This window comes from Engystomops pustulosus, unplaced genomic scaffold (genome assembly GCF_040894005.1).
Source record: "Engystomops pustulosus unplaced genomic scaffold, aEngPut4.maternal MAT_SCAFFOLD_200, whole genome shotgun sequence".
In the NCBI taxonomy this organism is placed as follows: Eukaryota; Metazoa; Chordata; class Amphibia; order Anura; family Leptodactylidae; genus Engystomops; species Engystomops pustulosus.
Window position 1 is genome coordinate 66,980 of NW_027285080.1, and position 16,966 is coordinate 83,945.

Below are 16,966 nucleotides of genomic sequence, written 5' to 3' on the forward strand. Positions count from 1 at the left end.
TTACTATCTCATAGAAAAACTAACACAATTTTCAGGTTCAAAAAGGTCAACAGAACTTGGGATTCCCAGCCAGTCTCCCATGCTGGTACTTGCCAAGCCTTAAGCTGCATTGCTGCTGCGATCTGACGAGAGCAGGCACATTCAGCTTAGAATGGCCGTTGACAGCAGCTGTTCTATTTGAACCTTCTTTTACTATCTCATAGAAAAACTAACACAATTTTCAGGTTCAAAAAGGTCAACAGAACTTGGGATTTCCAGCCAGTCTCCCATGCTGGTACTTGCCAAGCCTTAAGCTGCATTGCTGCTGCGATCTGACGAGAGCAGGCACATTCAGCTTAGAATGGCCGTTGACAGCAGCTGTTCAATTTGAACCTTCTTTTACTATCTCATAGAGAAACTAAACCAATTTTCAGGTTCAAAAAGGTCAACGGAACTTGGGATTCCCAGCCAGTCTCCCATGCTGGTACTTGCCAAGCCTTAAGCTGCATTGCTGCTGCGGTCTGACGAGAGCAGGCACATTCAGCTTAGAATGGCCGTTGACAGCAGCTGTTCAGTTTGAACCTTCTTTTACTATCTCATAGAGAAACTAACACAATTTTCAGGTTCAAAAAGGTGAACGGAACTTGGGATTCCCAGCCAGTCTCCCATGCTGGTACTTGCCAAGCCTTAAGCTGCATTGCTGCTGCGATGTGACGAGAGCACGCACATTCAGCTTAGATTGGCTGTTGACAGCAGCTGTTCAATTTGAACCTTCTTTTACTATCTCATAGAGAAACTATCACAATTTTCAGGTTCAAAAAGGTCAACGGAACTTGGGATTCCCAGCCAGTCTCCCATGCTGGTACTTGCCAAGCCTTAAGCTGCATTGATGCTGCGATCTGACGAGAGCAGGCACATTCAGCTTAGAATGGCCGTTGACAGCAGCTGTTCAGTTTGAACCTTCTTTTACTATCTCATAGAGAAACTAACACAATTTTCAGGTTCAAAAATGTCAACGGAACTTGGGATTCCCAGCCAGTCTCCCATGCTGGTACTTGCCAAGCCTTAAGCTGCATTGCTGCTGCGATCTGACGAGAGCAGGCACATTCAGCTTAGAATGGCCGTTGACAGCAGCTGTTCAGTTTGAACCTTCTTTTACTACCTCATAGAGAAACTAACACAATTTTCAGGTTCAAAAAGGTCAATGGAACTTGGGATTCCCAGCCAGTCTCCCATGCTGGTACTTGCCAAGCCTTAAGCTGCTGCGATCTGACGAGAGCAGGCATATTCAGCTTAGAATGGCCGTTGACAGCAGCTGTTCAATTTGAACCTTCTTTTACTATCTCATAGAGAAACTAACACAATTTTCAGGTTCAAAAAGGTCAACGGAACTTGGGATTCCCAGCCAGTCTCCCATGCTGGTACTTGCCAAGCCTTAAGCTGCATTGATGCTGCGATCTGACGAGAGCAGGCACATTCAGCTTAGAATGGCCGTTGACAGCAGCTGTTCAGTTTGAACCTTCTTTTACTATCTCATAGAGAAACTAACACAATTTTCAGGTTAAAAATATCAACGGAACTTGGGATTCCCAGCCAGTCTCCCATGCTGGTACTTGCCAAGCCTTAAGCTGCATTGCTGCTGCGATCTGACAAGAGCAGGCACATTCAGCTTAGAATGGCCGTTGACAGCAGCTGATCAGTTTGAACCTTCTTTTACTATCTCATAGAGAAACTAACACAATTTTCAGGTTCAAAAAGGTCAACGGAACTTGGGATTCCCAGCCAGTCTCCCATGCTGGTACTTGCCAAGCCTTAAGCTGCATTGCTGCTGCGATCTGACGAGATCAGGCACATTCAGCTTAGAATGACCGTTGACAGCAGCTGTTCAATTTGAACCTTCTTTTACTATCTCATAGAGAAACTAACACAATTTTCAGGTTCAAAAAGGTCAACGGAACTTGGGATTCCCAGCCAGTCTCCCGTGCTGGTACTTGCCAAGCCTTAAGCTGCATTGCTGCTGCGATCTGACGAGAGCAGGCACATTCAGCTTAGAATGGCCGTTGACAGCAGCTGTTCAGTTTGAACCTTCTTTTACTATCTCATAGAGAAACTAACACAATTTTCAGGTTCAAAAAGGTCAACGGAACTTGGGATTCCCAGCCAGTCTCCCATGCTGGTACTTGCCAAGCCTTAAGCTGCAATGCTGCTGCGATCTGACGAGAGCAGGCACATTCAGCTTAGAATGGCCGTTGACAGCAGCTGTTCAATTTGAACCTTCTTTTACTATCTCATAGAGAAACTAACACAATTTTCAGGTTCAAAAAGGTCAACAGAACTTGGGATTCCCAGCCAGTCTCCCATACTGGTACTTGCCAAGCCTTAAGCTGCATTGCTGCTGCGATCTGACGAGAGCACGCACATTCAGCTTAGAATGGCCGTTGACAGCAGCTTTTCAATTTGAACCTTCTTTTACTATCTCATAGAGAAACTAACACAATTTTCAGGTTCAAAAAGGTCAACAGAACTTGGGATTCCCAGCCAGTCTCCCATACTGGTACTTGCCAAGCCTTAAGCTGCATTGCTGCTGCGATCTGACAAGAGCAGGCACATTCAGCTTAGAATGGCCGTTGACAGCAGCTGTTCAATTTGAACCTTCTTTTACTATCTCATAGAAAAACTAACACAATTTTCAGGTTCAAAAAGGTCAACAGAACTTGGGATTTCCAGCCAGTCTCCCATGCTGGTACTTGCCAAGCCTTAAGCTGCATTGCTGCTGCGATCTGACGAGAGCAGGCACATTCAGCTTAGAATGGCCGTTGACAGCAGCTGTTCAATTTGAACCTTCTTTTACTATCTCATAGAGAAACTAACACAATTTTCAGGTTCAAAAAGGTCAACGGAACTTGGGATTCCCAGCCAGTCTCCCATGCTGGTACTTGCCAAGCCTTAAGCTGCATTGCTGCTGCGATCTGACGAGAGCAGGCACATTCAGCTTAGAATGGCCGTTGACAGCAGCTGTTCAGTTTGAACCTTCTTTTACTATCTCATAAAGAAACTAACACAATTTTCAGGTTCAAAAAGGTCAACGGAACTTGGGATTCCCAGCCAGTCTCCCATGCTGGTACTTGCCAAGCCTTAAGCTGCAATGCTGCTGCGATCTGACGAGAGCAGGCACATTCAGCTTAGAATGGCCGTTGACAGCAGCTGTTCAATTTGAACCTTCTTTTACTATCTCATAGAGAAACTAACACAATTTTCAGGTTCAAAAAGGTCAACAGAACTTGGGATTCCCAGCCAGTCTCCCATACTGGTACTTGCCAAGCCTTAAGCTGCATTGCTGCTGCGATCTGACGAGAGCACGCACATTCAGCTTAGAATGGCCGTTGACAGCAGCTTTTCAATTTGAACCTTCTTTTACTATCTCATAGAGAAACTAACACAATTTTCAGGTTCAAAAAGGTCAACAGAACTTGGGATTCCCAGCCAGTCTCCCATACTGGTACTTGCCAAGCCTTAAGCTGCATTGCTGCTGCGATCTGACAAGAGCAGGCACATTCAGCTTAGAATGGCCGTTGACAGCAGCTGTTCAATTTGAACCTTCTTTTACTATCTCATAGAAAAACTAACACAATTTTCAGGTTCAAAAAGGTCAACAGAACTTGGGATTTCCAGCCAGTCTCCCATGCTGGTACTTGCCAAGCCTTAAGCTGCATTGCTGCTGCGATCTGACGAGAGCAGGCACATTCAGCTTAGAATGGCCGTTGACAGCAGCTGTTCAATTTGAACCTTCTTTTACTATCTCATAGAGAAACTAACACAATTTTCAGGTTCAAAAAGGTCAACGGAACTTGGGATTCCCAGCCAGTCTCCCATGCTGGTACTTGCCAAGCCTTAAGCTGCATTGCTGCTGCGATCTGACGAGAGCAGGCACATTCAGCTTAGAATGGCCGTTGACAGCAGCTGTTCAGTTTGAACCTTCTTTTACTATCTCATAGAGAAACTAACACAATTTTCAGGTTCAAAAAGGTCAACGGAACTTGGGATTCCCAGCCAGTCTCCCATGCTGGTACTTGCCAAGCCTTAAGCTGCTGCGATCTGACGAGAGCAGGCACATTCAGCTTAGAATGGCCGTTGACAGCAGCTGTTCAATTTGAACCTTCTTTTACTATCTCATAGAGAAACTAACACAATTTTCAGGTTCAAAAAGGTCAACAGAACTTGGGATTCCCAGCCAGTCTCCCATGCTGGTACTTGCCAAGCCTTAAGCTGCATTGCTGCTGCGATCTGACGAGAGCAGGCACATTCAGCTTAGAATGGATGTTGACAGCAGCTGTTCAATTTGAACCTTCTTTTACTATCTCATAGAGAAACTAACACAATTTTCAGGTTCAAAAAGGTCAACGGAACTTGGGATTCCCAGCCAGTCTCCCATGCTGGTACTTGCCAAGCTTTAAGCTGCATTGCTGCTGCGATCTGACGAGAGCAGGCACATTCAGCTTAGAATGGCCGTTGACAGCAGCTGTTCAATTTGAACCTTCTTTTACTATCTCATAGAGAAACTAACACAATTTTCAGGTTCAAAAAGTTCAACAGAACTTGGGATTCCCAGCCAGTCTCCCATGCTGGTACTTGCCAAGCCTAAAGCTGCATTGCTGCTGCGATCTGACGAGAGCAGGCACATTCAGCTTAGAATGGCCATTGACAGCAGCTGTTCAATTTGAACCTTCTTTTACTATCTCATAGAAAAACTAACACAATTTTCAGGTTCAAAAAGGTCAACAGAACTTGGGATTTCCAGCCAGTCTCCCATGCTGGTACTTGCCAAGCCTTAAGCTGCATTGCTGCTGCGATCTGACGAGAGCAGGCACATTCAGCTTAGAATGGCCGTTGACAGCAGCTGTTCAATTTGAACCTTCTTTTACTATCTCATAGAGAAACTAACACAATTTTCAGGTTCAAAAAGGTCAACGGAACTTGGGATTCCCAGCCAGTCTCCCATGCTGGTACTTGCCAAGCCTTAAGCTGCATTGCTGCTGCGGTCTGACGAGAGCAGGCACATTCAGCTTAGAATGGCCGTTGACAGCAGCTGTTCAGTTTGAACCTTCTTTTACTATCTCATAGAGAAACTAACACAATTTTCAGGTTCAAAAAGGTCAACGGAACTTGGGATTCCCAGCCAGTCTCCCATGCTGGTACTTGCCAAGCCATAAGCTGCATTGCTGCTGCGATCTGACGAGAGCACGCACATTCAGCTTAGAATGGCCGTTGACAGCAGCTGTTCAATTTGAACCTTCTTTTACTATCTCATAGAGAAACTAACACAATTTTCAGGTTCAAAAAGGTCAACGGAACTTGGGATTCCCAGCCAGTCTCCCATGCTGGTACTTGCCAAGCCTTAAGCTGCTGCGATCTGACGAGAGCAGGCATATTCAGCTTAGAATGGCCGTTGACAGCAGCTGTTCAATTTGAACCTTCTTTTACTATCTCATAGAGAAACTAACACAATTTTCAGGTTCAAAAAGGTCAACGGAACTTGGGATTCCCAGCCAGTCTCCCATGCTGGTACTTGCCAAGCCTTAAGCTGCATTGATGCTGCGATCTGACGAGAGCAGGCACATTCAGCTTAGAATGGCCGTTGACAGCAGCTGTTCAGTTTGAACCTTCTTTTACTATCTCATAGAGAAACTAACACAATTTTCAGGTTAAAAATATCAACGGAACTTGGGATTCCCAGCCAGTCTCCCATGCTGGTACTTGCCAAGCCTTAAGCTGCACTGCTGCTGCGATGTGACGAGAGCAGGCACATTCAGCTTAGATTGACTGTTGACAGCAGCTGTTCAATTTGAACCTTCTTTTACTATCTCATAGAGAAACTAACACAATTTTCAGGTTCAAAAAGGTCAACGGAACTTGGGATTCCCAGCCAGTCTCCCATGCTGGTACTTGCCAAGCCTTAAGCTGCTGCGATCTGACGAGAGCAGGCACATTCAGCTTAGAATGGCCGTTGACAGCAGCTGTTCAATTTGAAACTTCTTTTACCATCTTTGACAGAGAAACTAACAATTTTCAGGTTCAAAAAGGTCAACGGAACTTGGGATTCCCAGCCAGTCTCCCATGCTGGTACTTGCCAAGCCTTAAGCTGCATTGATGCTGCGATCTGACGAGAGCAGGCACATTCAGCTTAGAATGGCCGTTGACAGCAGCTGTTCAGTTTGAACCTTCTTTTACTATCTCATAGAGAAACTAACACAATTTTCAGGTTCAAAAATGTCAACGGAACTTGGGATTCCCAGCCAGTCTCCCATGCTGGTACTTGCCAAGCCTTAAGCTGCATTGCTGCTGCGATCTGACGAGAGCAGGCACATTCAGCTTAGAATGGCCGTTGACAGCAGCTGTTCAGTTTGAACCTTCTTTTACTATCTCATAGAGAAACTAACACAATTTTCAGGTTCAAAAAGGTCAACGGAACTTGGGATTCCCAGCCAGTCTCCCATGCTGGTACTTGCCAAGCCTTAAGCTGCTGCGATCTGACGAGAGCAGGCATATTCAGCTTAGAATGGCCGTTGACAGCAGCTGTTCAATTTGAACCTTCTTTTACTATCTCATAGAGAAACTAACACAATTTTCAGGTTCAAAAAGGTCAACGGAACTTGGGATTCCCAGCCAGTCTCCCATGCTGGTACTTGCCAAGCCTTAAGCTGCATTGATGCTGCGATCTGACGAGAGCAGGCACATTCAGCTTAGAATGGCCGTTGACAGCAGCTGTTCAGTTTGAACCTTCTTTTACTATCTCATAGAGAAACTAACACAATTTTCAGGTTAAAAATATCAACGGAACTTGGGATTCCCAGCCAGTCTCCCATGCTGGTACTTGCCAAGCCTTAAGCTGCATTGCTGCTGCGAGCTGACAAGAGCAGGCACATTCAGCTTAGAATGGCCGTTGACAGCAGCTGATCAGTTTGAACCTTCTTTTACTATCTCATAGAGAAACTAACACAATTTTCAGGTTCAAAAAGGTCAACGGAACTTGGGGTTCCCAGCCAGTCTCCCAATGCTGGTACTTGCCAAGCCTTAAGCTGCATTGCTGCTGCGATCTGACGAGATCAGGCACATTCAGCTTAGAATGGCCGTTGACAGCAGCTGTTCAATTTGAACCTTCTTTTACTATCTCATAGAGAAACTAACACAATTTTCAGGTTCAAAAAGGTCAACGGAACTTGGGATTCCCAGCCAGTCTCCCATGCTGGTACTTGCCAAGCCTTAAGCTGCATTGCTGCTGCGATCTGACGAGAGCAGGCACATTCAGCTTAGAATGGCCGTTGACAGCAGCTGTTCAATTTGAACCTTCTTTTACTATCTCATAGAGAAACTAACACAATTTTCAGGTTCAAAAAGGTCAACGGAACTTGGGATTCCCAGCCAGTCTCCCATGCTGGTACTTGCCAAGCCTTAAGCTGCAATGCTGCTGCGATCTGACGAGAGCACGCACATTCAGCTTAGAATGGCCGTTGACAGCAGCTGTTCAATTTGAACCTTCTTTTACTATCTCATAGAGAAACTAACACAATTTTCAGGTTCAAAAAGGTCAACAGAACTTGGGATTCCCAGCCAGTCTCCCATACTGGTACTTGCCAAGCCTTAAGCTGCATTGCTGCTGCGATCTGACGAGAGCACGCACATTGAGCTTAGAATGGCCGTTGACAGCAGCTTTTCAATTTGAACCTTCTTTTACTATCTCATAGAGAAACTAACACAATTTTCAGGTTCAAAAAGGTCAACAGAACTTGGGATTCCCAGCCAGTCTCCCATACTGGTACTTGCCAAGCCTTAAGCTGCATTGCTGCTGCGATCTGACGAGAGCAGGCACATTCAGCTTAGAATGGCCGTTGACAGCAGCTGTTCAATTTGAACCTTCTTTTACTATCTCATAGAAAAACTAACACAATTTTCAGGTTCAAAAAGGTCAACAGAACTTGGGATTTCCAGCCAGTCTCCCATGCTGGTACTTGCCAAGCCTTAAGCTGCATTGCTGCTGCGATCTGACGAGAGCAGGCACATTCAGCTTAGAATGGCCGTTGACAGCAGCTGTTCAATTTGAACCTTCTTTTACTATCTCATAGAGAAACTAACACAATTTTCAGGTTCAAAAAGGTCAACGGAACTTGGGATTCCCAGCCAGTCTCCCATGCTGGTACTTGCCAAGCCTTAAGCTGCATTGCTGCTGCGATCTGACGAGAGCAGGCACATTCAGCTTAGAATGGCCGTTGACAGCAGCTGTTCAGTTTGAACCTTCTTTTACTATCTCATAGAGAAACTAACACAATTTTCAGGTTCAAAAAGGTCAACGGAACTTGGGATTCCCAGCCAGTCTCCCATGCTGGTACTTGCCAAGCCTTAAGCTGCTGCGATCTGACGAGAGCAGGCACATTCAGCTTAGAATGGCCGTTGACAGCAGCTGTTCAATTTGAACCTTCTTTTACTATCTCATAGAGAAACTAACACAATTTTCAGGTTCAAAAAGGTCAACAGAACTTGGGATTCGCAGCCAGTCTCCCATGCTGGTACTTGCCAAGCCTTAAGCTGCATTGCTGCTGCGATCTGACGAGAGCAGGCACATTCAGCTTAGAATGGATGTTGACAGCAGCTGTTCAATTTGAACCTTCTTTTACTATCTCATAGAGAAACTAACACAATTTTCAGGTTCAAAAAGGTCAACGGAACTTGGGATTCCCAGCCAGTCTCCCATGCTGGTACTTGCCAAGCCTTAAGCTGCATTGCTGCTGCGATCTGACGAGAGCAGGCACATTCAGCTTAGAATGGCCGTTGACAGCCACTGTTCAATTTGAACCTTCTTTTACTATCTCATAGAGAAACTAACACAATTTTCAGGTTCAAAAATGTCAACAGAACTTGGGATTTCCAGCCAGTCTCCCATGCTGGTACTTGCCAAGCCTTAAGCTGCATTGCTGCTGCGATCTGACGAGAGCAGGCACATTCAGCTTAGAATGGCCGTTGACAGCAGCTGTTCAATTTGAACCTTCTTTTACTATCTCATAGAAAAACTAACACAATTTTCAGGTTCAAAAAGGTCAACAGAACTTGGGATTTCCAGCCAGTCTCCCATGCTGGTACTTGCCAAGCCTTAAGCTGCATTGCTGCTGCGATCTGACGAGAGCAGGCACATTCAGCTTAGAATGGCCGTTGACAGCAGCTGTTCAATTTGAACCTTCTTTTACTATCTCATAGAGAAACTAACACAATTTTCAGGTTCAAAAAGGTCAACGGAACTTGGGATTCCCAGCCAGTCTCCCATGCTGGTACTTGCCAAGCCTTAAGCTGCATTGCTGCTGCGGTCTGACGAGAGCAGGCACATTCAGCTTAGAATGGCCGTTGACAGCAGCTGTTCAGTTTGAACCTTCTTTTACTATCTCATAGAGAAACTAACACAATTTTCAGGTTCAAAAAGGTGAACGGAACTTTGGATTCCCAGCCAGTCTCCCATGCTGGTACTTGCCAAGCCTTAAGCTGCATTGCTGCTGCGATGTGACGAGAGCACGCACATTCAGCTTAGATTGACTGTTGACAGCAGCTGTTCAATTTGAACCTTCTTTTACTATCTCATAGAGAAACTAACACAATTTTCAGGTTCAAAAAGGTCAACGGAACTTGGGATTCCCAGCCAGTCTCCCATGCTGGTACTTGCCAAGCCTTAAGCTGCATTGATGCTGCGATCTGACGAGAGCAGGCACATTCAGCTTAGAATGGCCGTTGACAGCAGCTGTTCAGTTTGAACCTTCTTTTACTATCTCATAGAGAAACTAACACAATTTTCAGGTTAAAAATATCAACGGAACTTGGGATTCCCAGCCAGTCTCCCATGCTGGTACTTGCCAAGCCTTAAGCTGCATTGCTGCTGCGATCTGACAAGAGCAGGCACATTCAGCTTAGAATGGCCGTTGACAGCAGCTGATCAGTTTGAACCGTCTTTTACTATCTCATAGAGAAACTAACACAATTTTCAGGTTCAAAAAGGTCAACGGAACTTGGGATTCCCAGCCAGTCTCCCATGCTGGTACTTGCCAAGCCTTAAGCTGCATTGCTGCTGCGATCTGACGAGATCAGGCACATTCATCTTAGAATGGCCGTTGACAGCAGCTTTTCAATTTGAACCTTCTTTTACTATCTCATAGAGAAACTAACACAATTTTCAGGTTCAAAAAGGTCAACAGAACTTGGGATTCCCAGCCAGTCTCCCATACTGGTACTTGCCAAGCCTTAAGCTGCATTGCTGCTGCGATCTGACAAGAGCAGGCACATTCAGCTTAGAATGGCCGTTGACAGCAGCTGTTCAATTTGAACCTTCTTTTACTATCTCATAGAAAAACTAACACAATTTTCAGGTTCAAAAAGGTCAACAGAACTTGGGATTTCCAGCCAGTCTCCCATGCTGGTACTTGCCAAGCCTTAAGCTGCATTGCTGCTGCGATCTGACGAGAGCAGGCACATTCAGCTTAGAATGGCCGTTGACAGCAGCTGTTCAATTTGAACCTTCTTTTACTATCTCATAGAGAAACTAACACAATTTTCAGGTTCAAAAAGGTCAACGGAACTTGGGATTCCCAGCCAGTCTCCCATGCTGGTACTTGCCAAGCCTTAAGCTGCATTGCTGCTGCGATCTGACGAGAGCAGGCACATTCAGCTTAGAATGGCCGTTGACAGCAGCTGTTCAGTTTGAACCTTCTTTTACTATCTCATAGAGAAACTAACACAATTTTCAGGTTCAAAAAGGTCAACGGAACTTGGGATTCCCAGCCAGTCTCCCATGCTGGTACTTGCCAAGCCTTAAGCTGCTGCGATCTGACGAGAGCAGGCACATTCAGCTTAGAATGGCCGTTGACAGCAGCTGTTCAATTTGAACCTTCTTTTACTATCTCATAGAGAAACTAACACAATTTTCAGGTTCAAAAAGGTCAACAGAACTTGGGATTCCCAGCCAGTCTCCCATGCTGGTACTTGCCAAGCCTTAAGCTGCATTGCTGCTGCGATCTGACGAGAGCAGGCACATTCAGCTTAGAATGGATGTTGACAGCAGCTGTTCAATTTGAACCTTCTTTTACTATCTCATAGAGAAACTAACACAATTTTCAGGTTCAAAAAGGTCAACGGAACTTGGGATTCCCAGCCAGTCTCCCATGCTGGTACTTGCCAAGCCTTAAGCTGCATTGCTGCTGCGATCTGACGAGAGCAGGCACATTCAGCTTAGAATGGCCGTTGACAGCAGCTGTTCAATTTGAACCTTCTTTTACTATCTCATAGAGAAACTAACACAATTTTCAGGTTCAAAAAGGTCAACAGAACTTGGGATTTCCAGCCAGTCTCCCATGCTTGTACTTGCCAAGCCTTAAGCTGCATTGCTGCTGCGATCTGACGAGAGCAGGCACATTCAGCTTAGAATGGCCGTTGACAGCTGCTGTTCAATTTGAACCTTCTTTTACTATCTCATAGAGAAACTAACACAATTTTCAGGTTCAAAAAGGTCAACGGAACTTGGGATTCCCAGCCAGTCTCCCATGCTGGTACTTGCCAAGCCTTAAGCTGCATTGCTGCTGCGGTCTGACGAGAGCAGGCACATTAAGCTTAGAATGGCCGTTGACAGCAGCTGTTCAGTTTGAACCATCTTTTACTATCTCATAGAGAAACTAACACAATTTTCAGGTTCAAAAAGGTCAACGGAACTTGGGATTCCCAGCCAGTCTCCCATGCTGGTACTTGCCAAGCCATAAGCTGCATTGCTGCTGCAATCTGACGAGAGCACGCACATTCAGCTTAGAATGGCCGTTGACAGCAGCTGTTCAATTTGAACCTTCTTTTACCATCTTTGACAGAGAAACTAACAATTTTCAGGTTCAAAAAGGTCAACGGAACTTGGGATTCCCAGCCAGTCTCCCATGCTGGTACTTGCCAAGCCTTAAGCTGCATTGCTGCTGCAATCTGACGAGAGCAGGCACATTCAGCTTAGAATGGCCGTTAACAGCAGCTGTTCAATTTGAACCTTCTTTTACTATCTCATAGAGAAACTAACACAATTTTCAGGTTCAAAAAGGTCATCGGAACTTGGGATTCCCAGCCAGTCTCCCATGCTGGTACTTGCCAAGCCTTAAGCTGCATTGCTGCTGCGAACTGACGAGAGCAGGCACATTCAGCTTAGAATGGCCGTTGACAGCAGCTGTTCAATTTGAACCTTCTTTTACTATCTCATAGAGAAACTAACACAATTTTCAGGTTCAAAAAGGTCAACGGAACTTGGGATTCCCAGCCAGTCTCCCATGCTGGTACTTGCCAAGCCTTAAGCTGCTGCGATCTGACGAGAGCAGGCACATTCAGCTTAGAATGGCCGTTGACAGCAGCTGTTCAATTTGAACCTTCTTTTACTATCTCATAGAAAAACTAACACAATTTTCAGGTTCAAAAAGGTCAACAGAACTTGGGATTCCCAGCCAGTCTCCCATGCTGGTACTTGCCAAGCCTTAAGCTGCATTGCTGCTGCGATCTGACGAGAGCAGGCACATTCAGCTTAGAATGGCCGTTGACAGCAGCTGTTCAATTTGAACCTTCTTTTACTATCTCATAGAGAAACTAACACAATTTTCAGGTTCAAAAAGGTCAACGGAACTTGGGATTCCCAGCCAGTCTCCCATGCTGGTACTTGCCAAGCCTTAAGCTGCATTGCTGCTGCGATCTGACGAGAGCAGGCACATTCAGCTTAGAATGGCCGTTGACAGCAGCTGTTCAGTTTGAACCTTCTTTTACTATCTCATAGAGAAACTAACACAATTTTCAGGTTCAAAAAGGTCAACGGAACTTGGGATTCCCAGCCAGTCTCCCATGCTGGTACTTGCCAAGCCTTAAGCTGCTGCGATCTGACGAGAGCAGGCACATTCAGCTTAGAATGGCCGTTGACAGCAGCTGTTCAATTTGAACCTTCTTTTACTATCTCATAGAGAAACTAACACAATTTTCAGGTTCAAAAAGGTCAACAGAACTTGGGATTCGCAGCCAGTCTCCCATGCTGGTACTTGCCAAGCCTTAAGCTGCATTGCTGCTGCGATCTGACGAGAGCAGGCACATTCAGCTTAGAATGGATGTTGACAGCAGCTGTTCAATTTGAACCTTCTTTTACTATCTCATAGAGAAACTAACACAATTTTCAGGTTCAAAAAGGTCAACGGAACTTGGGATTCCCAGCCAGTCTCCCATGCTGGTACTTGCCAAGCCTTAAGCTGCATTGCTGCTGCGATCTGACGAGAGCAGGCACATTCAGCTTAGAATGGCCGTTGACAGCAGCTGTTCAATTTGAACCTTCTTTTACTATCTCATAGAGAAACTAACACAATTTTCAGGTTCAAAAAGGTCAACAGAACTTGGGATTCCCAGCCAGTCTCCCATGCTGGTACTTGCCAAGCCTTAAGCTGCATTGCTGCTGCGATCTGACGAGAGCAGGCACATTCAGCTTAGAATGGCCGTTGACAGCAGCTGTTCTATTTGAACCTTCTTTTACTATCTCATAGAAAAACTAACACAATTTTCAGGTTCAAAAAGGTCAACAGAACTTGGGATTTCCAGCCAGTCTCCCATGCTGGTACTTGCCAAGCCTTAAGCTGCATTGCTGCTGCGATATGACGAGAGCAGGCACATTCAGCTTAGAATGGCCGTTGACAGCAGCTGTTCAATTTGAACCTTCTTTTACTATCTCATAGAGAAACTAAACCAATTTTCAGGTTCAAAAAGGTCAACGGAACTTGGGATTCCCAGCCAGTCTCCCATGCTGGTACTTGCCAAGCCTTAAGCTGCATTGCTGCTGCGGTCTGACGAGAGCAGGCACATTCAGCTTAGAATGGCCGTTGACAGCAGCTGTTCAGTTTGAACCTTCTTTTACTATCTCATAGAGAAACTAACACAATTTTCAGGTTCAAAAAGGTGAACGGAACTTGGGATTCCCAGCCAGTCTCCCATGCTGGTACTTGCCAAGCCTTAAGCTGCATTGCTGCTGCGATGTGACGAGAGCACGCACATTCAGCTTAGATTGGCTGTTGACAGCAGCTGTTCAATTTGAACCTTCTTTTACTATCTCATAGAGAAACTATCACAATTTTCAGGTTCAAAAAGGTCAACGGAACTTGGGATTCCCAGCCAGTCTCCCATGCTGGTACTTGCCAAGCCTTAAGCTGCATTGATGCTGCGATCTGACGAGAGCAGGCACATTCAGCTTAGAATGGCCGTTGACAGCAGCTGTTCAGTTTGAACCTTCTTTTACTATCTCATAGAGAAACTAACACAATTTTCAGGTTCAAAAATGTCAACGGAACTTGGGATTCCCAGCCAGTCTCCCATGCTGGTACTTGCCAAGCCTTAAGCTGCATTGCTGCTGCGATCTGACGAGAGCAGGCACATTCAGCTTAGAATGGCCGTTGACAGCAGCTGTTCAGTTTGAACCTTCTTTTACTATCTCATAGAGAAACTAACACAATTTTCAGGTTCAAAAAGGTCAATGGAACTTGGGATTCCCAGCCAGTCTCCCATGCTGGTACTTGCCAAGCCTTAAGCTGCTGCGATCTGACGAGAGCAGGCATATTCAGCTTAGAATGGCCGTTGACAGCAGCTGTTCAATTTGAACCTTCTTTTACTATCTCATAGAGAAACTAACACAATTTTCAGGTTCAAAAAGGTCAACGGAACTTGGGATTCCCAGCCAGTCTCCCATGCTGGTACTTGCCAAGCCTTAAGCTGCATTGATGCTGCGATCTGACGAGAGCAGGCACATTCAGCTTAGAATGGCCGTTGACAGCAGCTGTTCAGTTTGAACCTTCTTTTACTATCTCATAGAGAAACTAACACAATTTTCAGGTTAAAAATATCAACGGAACTTGGGATTCCCAGCCAGTCTCCCATGCTGGTACTTGCCAAGCCTTAAGCTGCATTGCTGCTGCGATCTGACAAGAGCAGGCACATTCAGCTTAGAATGGCCGTTGACAGCAGCTGATCAGTTTGAACCTTCTTTTACTATCTCATAGAGAAACTAACACAATTTTCAGGTTCAAAAAGGTCAACGGAACTTGGGATTCCCAGCCAGTCTCCCATGCTGGTACTTGCCAAGCCTTAAGCTGCATTGCTGCTGCGATCTGACGAGATCAGGCACATTCAGCTTAGAATGACCGTTGACAGCAGCTGTTCAATTTGAACCTTCTTTTACTATCTCATAGAGAAACTAACACAATTTTCAGGTTCAAAAAGGTCAACGGAACTTGGGATTCCCAGCCAGTCTCCCGTGCTGGTACTTGCCAAGCCTTAAGCTGCATTGCTGCTGCGATCTGACGAGAGCAGGCACATTCAGCTTAGAATGGCCGTTGACAGCAGCTGTTCAGTTTGAACCTTCTTTTACTATCTCATAGAGAAACTAACACAATTTTCAGGTTCAAAAAGGTCAACGGAACTTGGGATTCCCAGCCAGTCTCCCATGCTGGTACTTGCCAAGCCTTAAGCTGCAATGCTGCTGCGATCTGACGAGAGCAGGCACATTCAGCTTAGAATGGCCGTTGACAGCAGCTGTTCAATTTGAACCTTCTTTTACTATCTCATAGAGAAACTAACACAATTTTCAGGTTCAAAAAGGTCAACAGAACTTGGGATTCCCAGCCAGTCTCCCATACTGGTACTTGCCAAGCCTTAAGCTGCATTGCTGCTGCGATCTGACGAGAGCACGCACATTCAGCTTAGAATGGCCGTTGACAGCAGCTTTTCAATTTGAACCTTCTTTTACTATCTCATAGAGAAACTAACACAATTTTCAGGTTCAAAAAGGTCAACAGAACTTGGGATTCCCAGCCAGTCTCCCATACTGGTACTTGCCAAGCCTTAAGCTGCATTGCTGCTGCGATCTGACAAGAGCAGGCACATTCAGCTTAGAATGGCCGTTGACAGCAGCTGTTCAATTTGAACCTTCTTTTACTATCTCATAGAAAAACTAACACAATTTTCAGGTTCAAAAAGGTCAACAGAACTTGGGATTTCCAGCCAGTCTCCCATGCTGGTACTTGCCAAGCCTTAAGCTGCATTGCTGCTGCGATCTGACGAGAGCAGGCACATTCAGCTTAGAATGGCCGTTGACAGCAGCTGTTCAATTTGAACCTTCTTTTACTATCTCATAGAGAAACTAACACAATTTTCAGGTTCAAAAAGGTCAACGGAACTTGGGATTCCCAGCCAGTCTCCCATGCTGGTACTTGCCAAGCCTTAAGCTGCATTGCTGCTGCGATCTGACGAGAGCAGGCACATTCAGCTTAGAATGGCCGTTGACAGCAGCTGTTCAGTTTGAACCTTCTTTTACTATCTCATAGAGAAACTAACACAATTTTCAGGTTCAAAAAGGTCAACGGAACTTGGGATTCCCAGCCAGTCTCCCATGCTGGTACTTGCCAAGCCTTAAGCTGCAATGCTGCTGCGATCTGACGAGAGCAGGCACATTCAGCTTAGAATGGCCGTTGACAGCAGCTGTTCAATTTGAACCTTCTTTTACTATCTCATAGAGAAACTAACACAATTTTCAGGTTCAAAAAGGTCAACAGAACTTGGGATTCCCAGCCAGTCTCCCATACTGGTACTTGCCAAGCCTTAAGCTGCATTGCTGCTGCGATCTGACGAGAGCACGCACATTCAGCTTAGAATGGCCGTTGACAGCAGCTTTTCAATTTGAACCTTCTTTTACTATCTCATAGAGAAACTAACACAATTTTCAGGTTCAAAAAGGTCAACAGAACTTGGGATTCCCAGCCAGTCTCCCATACTGGTACTTGCCAAGCCTTAAGCTGCATTGCTGCTGCGATCTGACAAGAGCAGGCACATTCAGCTTAGAATGGCCGTTGACAGCAGCTGTTCAATTTGAACCTTCTTTTACTATCTCATAGAAAAACTAACACAATTTTCAGGTTCA

The 16,966-nt window shown here is 45.4% G+C and overlaps 56 pseudogenes; all 56 read right to left on the reverse strand.

The window, feature by feature from the left end:
• Positions 1–2,114: 2,114 nt before the first annotated feature.
• LOC140109337 (5S ribosomal RNA) lies at positions 2,115–2,233 on the reverse strand (annotated as a pseudogene).
• A 70-nt stretch (positions 2,234–2,303) lies between these two features.
• On the reverse strand, positions 2,304–2,422 carry LOC140109259 (5S ribosomal RNA; annotated as a pseudogene).
• Positions 2,423–2,492: 70 nt separating this feature from the next.
• Positions 2,493–2,611, reverse strand: LOC140109320 (5S ribosomal RNA; annotated as a pseudogene).
• Positions 2,612–2,681: 70 nt separating this feature from the next.
• LOC140109294 (5S ribosomal RNA) lies at positions 2,682–2,800 on the reverse strand (annotated as a pseudogene).
• A 70-nt stretch (positions 2,801–2,870) lies between these two features.
• Positions 2,871–2,989, reverse strand: LOC140109371 (5S ribosomal RNA; annotated as a pseudogene).
• A 70-nt stretch (positions 2,990–3,059) lies between these two features.
• Positions 3,060–3,178, reverse strand: LOC140109338 (5S ribosomal RNA; annotated as a pseudogene).
• Positions 3,179–3,248: 70 nt separating this feature from the next.
• LOC140109261 (5S ribosomal RNA) lies at positions 3,249–3,367 on the reverse strand (annotated as a pseudogene).
• A 70-nt stretch (positions 3,368–3,437) lies between these two features.
• LOC140109322 (5S ribosomal RNA) lies at positions 3,438–3,556 on the reverse strand (annotated as a pseudogene).
• Positions 3,557–3,626: 70 nt separating this feature from the next.
• LOC140109295 (5S ribosomal RNA) lies at positions 3,627–3,745 on the reverse strand (annotated as a pseudogene).
• Positions 3,746–3,815: 70 nt separating this feature from the next.
• On the reverse strand, positions 3,816–3,934 carry LOC140109383 (5S ribosomal RNA; annotated as a pseudogene).
• Positions 3,935–4,185: 251 nt separating this feature from the next.
• Positions 4,186–4,304, reverse strand: LOC140109349 (5S ribosomal RNA; annotated as a pseudogene).
• Positions 4,305–4,374: 70 nt separating this feature from the next.
• LOC140109328 (5S ribosomal RNA) lies at positions 4,375–4,493 on the reverse strand (annotated as a pseudogene).
• Positions 4,494–4,563: 70 nt separating this feature from the next.
• On the reverse strand, positions 4,564–4,682 carry LOC140109360 (5S ribosomal RNA; annotated as a pseudogene).
• A 70-nt stretch (positions 4,683–4,752) lies between these two features.
• LOC140109297 (5S ribosomal RNA) lies at positions 4,753–4,871 on the reverse strand (annotated as a pseudogene).
• A 70-nt stretch (positions 4,872–4,941) lies between these two features.
• LOC140109111 (5S ribosomal RNA) lies at positions 4,942–5,060 on the reverse strand (annotated as a pseudogene).
• Positions 5,061–5,130: 70 nt separating this feature from the next.
• On the reverse strand, positions 5,131–5,249 carry LOC140109388 (5S ribosomal RNA; annotated as a pseudogene).
• Positions 5,250–5,500: 251 nt separating this feature from the next.
• On the reverse strand, positions 5,501–5,619 carry LOC140109164 (5S ribosomal RNA; annotated as a pseudogene).
• Positions 5,620–6,058: 439 nt separating this feature from the next.
• LOC140109165 (5S ribosomal RNA) lies at positions 6,059–6,177 on the reverse strand (annotated as a pseudogene).
• A 440-nt stretch (positions 6,178–6,617) lies between these two features.
• Positions 6,618–6,736, reverse strand: LOC140109166 (5S ribosomal RNA; annotated as a pseudogene).
• A 448-nt stretch (positions 6,737–7,184) lies between these two features.
• LOC140109395 (5S ribosomal RNA) lies at positions 7,185–7,303 on the reverse strand (annotated as a pseudogene).
• A 70-nt stretch (positions 7,304–7,373) lies between these two features.
• LOC140109455 (5S ribosomal RNA) lies at positions 7,374–7,492 on the reverse strand (annotated as a pseudogene).
• Positions 7,493–7,562: 70 nt separating this feature from the next.
• Positions 7,563–7,681, reverse strand: LOC140109442 (5S ribosomal RNA; annotated as a pseudogene).
• A 70-nt stretch (positions 7,682–7,751) lies between these two features.
• Positions 7,752–7,870, reverse strand: LOC140109032 (5S ribosomal RNA; annotated as a pseudogene).
• A 70-nt stretch (positions 7,871–7,940) lies between these two features.
• LOC140109298 (5S ribosomal RNA) lies at positions 7,941–8,059 on the reverse strand (annotated as a pseudogene).
• Positions 8,060–8,129: 70 nt separating this feature from the next.
• LOC140109407 (5S ribosomal RNA) lies at positions 8,130–8,248 on the reverse strand (annotated as a pseudogene).
• Positions 8,249–8,688: 440 nt separating this feature from the next.
• On the reverse strand, positions 8,689–8,807 carry LOC140109419 (5S ribosomal RNA; annotated as a pseudogene).
• Positions 8,808–9,066: 259 nt separating this feature from the next.
• LOC140109299 (5S ribosomal RNA) lies at positions 9,067–9,185 on the reverse strand (annotated as a pseudogene).
• Positions 9,186–9,255: 70 nt separating this feature from the next.
• On the reverse strand, positions 9,256–9,374 carry LOC140109112 (5S ribosomal RNA; annotated as a pseudogene).
• A 259-nt stretch (positions 9,375–9,633) lies between these two features.
• On the reverse strand, positions 9,634–9,752 carry LOC140109167 (5S ribosomal RNA; annotated as a pseudogene).
• A 258-nt stretch (positions 9,753–10,010) lies between these two features.
• On the reverse strand, positions 10,011–10,129 carry LOC140109394 (5S ribosomal RNA; annotated as a pseudogene).
• Positions 10,130–10,199: 70 nt separating this feature from the next.
• LOC140109323 (5S ribosomal RNA) lies at positions 10,200–10,318 on the reverse strand (annotated as a pseudogene).
• Positions 10,319–10,388: 70 nt separating this feature from the next.
• On the reverse strand, positions 10,389–10,507 carry LOC140109300 (5S ribosomal RNA; annotated as a pseudogene).
• Positions 10,508–10,577: 70 nt separating this feature from the next.
• On the reverse strand, positions 10,578–10,696 carry LOC140109432 (5S ribosomal RNA; annotated as a pseudogene).
• A 251-nt stretch (positions 10,697–10,947) lies between these two features.
• On the reverse strand, positions 10,948–11,066 carry LOC140109350 (5S ribosomal RNA; annotated as a pseudogene).
• A 70-nt stretch (positions 11,067–11,136) lies between these two features.
• On the reverse strand, positions 11,137–11,255 carry LOC140109444 (5S ribosomal RNA; annotated as a pseudogene).
• A 70-nt stretch (positions 11,256–11,325) lies between these two features.
• LOC140109428 (5S ribosomal RNA) lies at positions 11,326–11,444 on the reverse strand (annotated as a pseudogene).
• Positions 11,445–11,514: 70 nt separating this feature from the next.
• Positions 11,515–11,633, reverse strand: LOC140109224 (5S ribosomal RNA; annotated as a pseudogene).
• A 259-nt stretch (positions 11,634–11,892) lies between these two features.
• Positions 11,893–12,011, reverse strand: LOC140109342 (5S ribosomal RNA; annotated as a pseudogene).
• Positions 12,012–12,081: 70 nt separating this feature from the next.
• Positions 12,082–12,200, reverse strand: LOC140109439 (5S ribosomal RNA; annotated as a pseudogene).
• Positions 12,201–12,451: 251 nt separating this feature from the next.
• LOC140109073 (5S ribosomal RNA) lies at positions 12,452–12,570 on the reverse strand (annotated as a pseudogene).
• Positions 12,571–12,640: 70 nt separating this feature from the next.
• On the reverse strand, positions 12,641–12,759 carry LOC140109456 (5S ribosomal RNA; annotated as a pseudogene).
• Positions 12,760–13,199: 440 nt separating this feature from the next.
• Positions 13,200–13,318, reverse strand: LOC140109469 (5S ribosomal RNA; annotated as a pseudogene).
• A 70-nt stretch (positions 13,319–13,388) lies between these two features.
• LOC140109074 (5S ribosomal RNA) lies at positions 13,389–13,507 on the reverse strand (annotated as a pseudogene).
• A 259-nt stretch (positions 13,508–13,766) lies between these two features.
• On the reverse strand, positions 13,767–13,885 carry LOC140109114 (5S ribosomal RNA; annotated as a pseudogene).
• A 259-nt stretch (positions 13,886–14,144) lies between these two features.
• Positions 14,145–14,263, reverse strand: LOC140109168 (5S ribosomal RNA; annotated as a pseudogene).
• Positions 14,264–14,703: 440 nt separating this feature from the next.
• On the reverse strand, positions 14,704–14,822 carry LOC140109169 (5S ribosomal RNA; annotated as a pseudogene).
• Positions 14,823–15,080: 258 nt separating this feature from the next.
• Positions 15,081–15,199, reverse strand: LOC140109188 (5S ribosomal RNA; annotated as a pseudogene).
• Positions 15,200–15,269: 70 nt separating this feature from the next.
• LOC140109216 (5S ribosomal RNA) lies at positions 15,270–15,388 on the reverse strand (annotated as a pseudogene).
• Positions 15,389–15,458: 70 nt separating this feature from the next.
• LOC140109339 (5S ribosomal RNA) lies at positions 15,459–15,577 on the reverse strand (annotated as a pseudogene).
• Positions 15,578–15,647: 70 nt separating this feature from the next.
• On the reverse strand, positions 15,648–15,766 carry LOC140109262 (5S ribosomal RNA; annotated as a pseudogene).
• A 70-nt stretch (positions 15,767–15,836) lies between these two features.
• Positions 15,837–15,955, reverse strand: LOC140109326 (5S ribosomal RNA; annotated as a pseudogene).
• Positions 15,956–16,025: 70 nt separating this feature from the next.
• Positions 16,026–16,144, reverse strand: LOC140109301 (5S ribosomal RNA; annotated as a pseudogene).
• Positions 16,145–16,214: 70 nt separating this feature from the next.
• Positions 16,215–16,333, reverse strand: LOC140109481 (5S ribosomal RNA; annotated as a pseudogene).
• Positions 16,334–16,403: 70 nt separating this feature from the next.
• Positions 16,404–16,522, reverse strand: LOC140109340 (5S ribosomal RNA; annotated as a pseudogene).
• Positions 16,523–16,592: 70 nt separating this feature from the next.
• Positions 16,593–16,711, reverse strand: LOC140109263 (5S ribosomal RNA; annotated as a pseudogene).
• A 70-nt stretch (positions 16,712–16,781) lies between these two features.
• LOC140109327 (5S ribosomal RNA) lies at positions 16,782–16,900 on the reverse strand (annotated as a pseudogene).
• Positions 16,901–16,966: the final 66 nt, after the last annotated feature.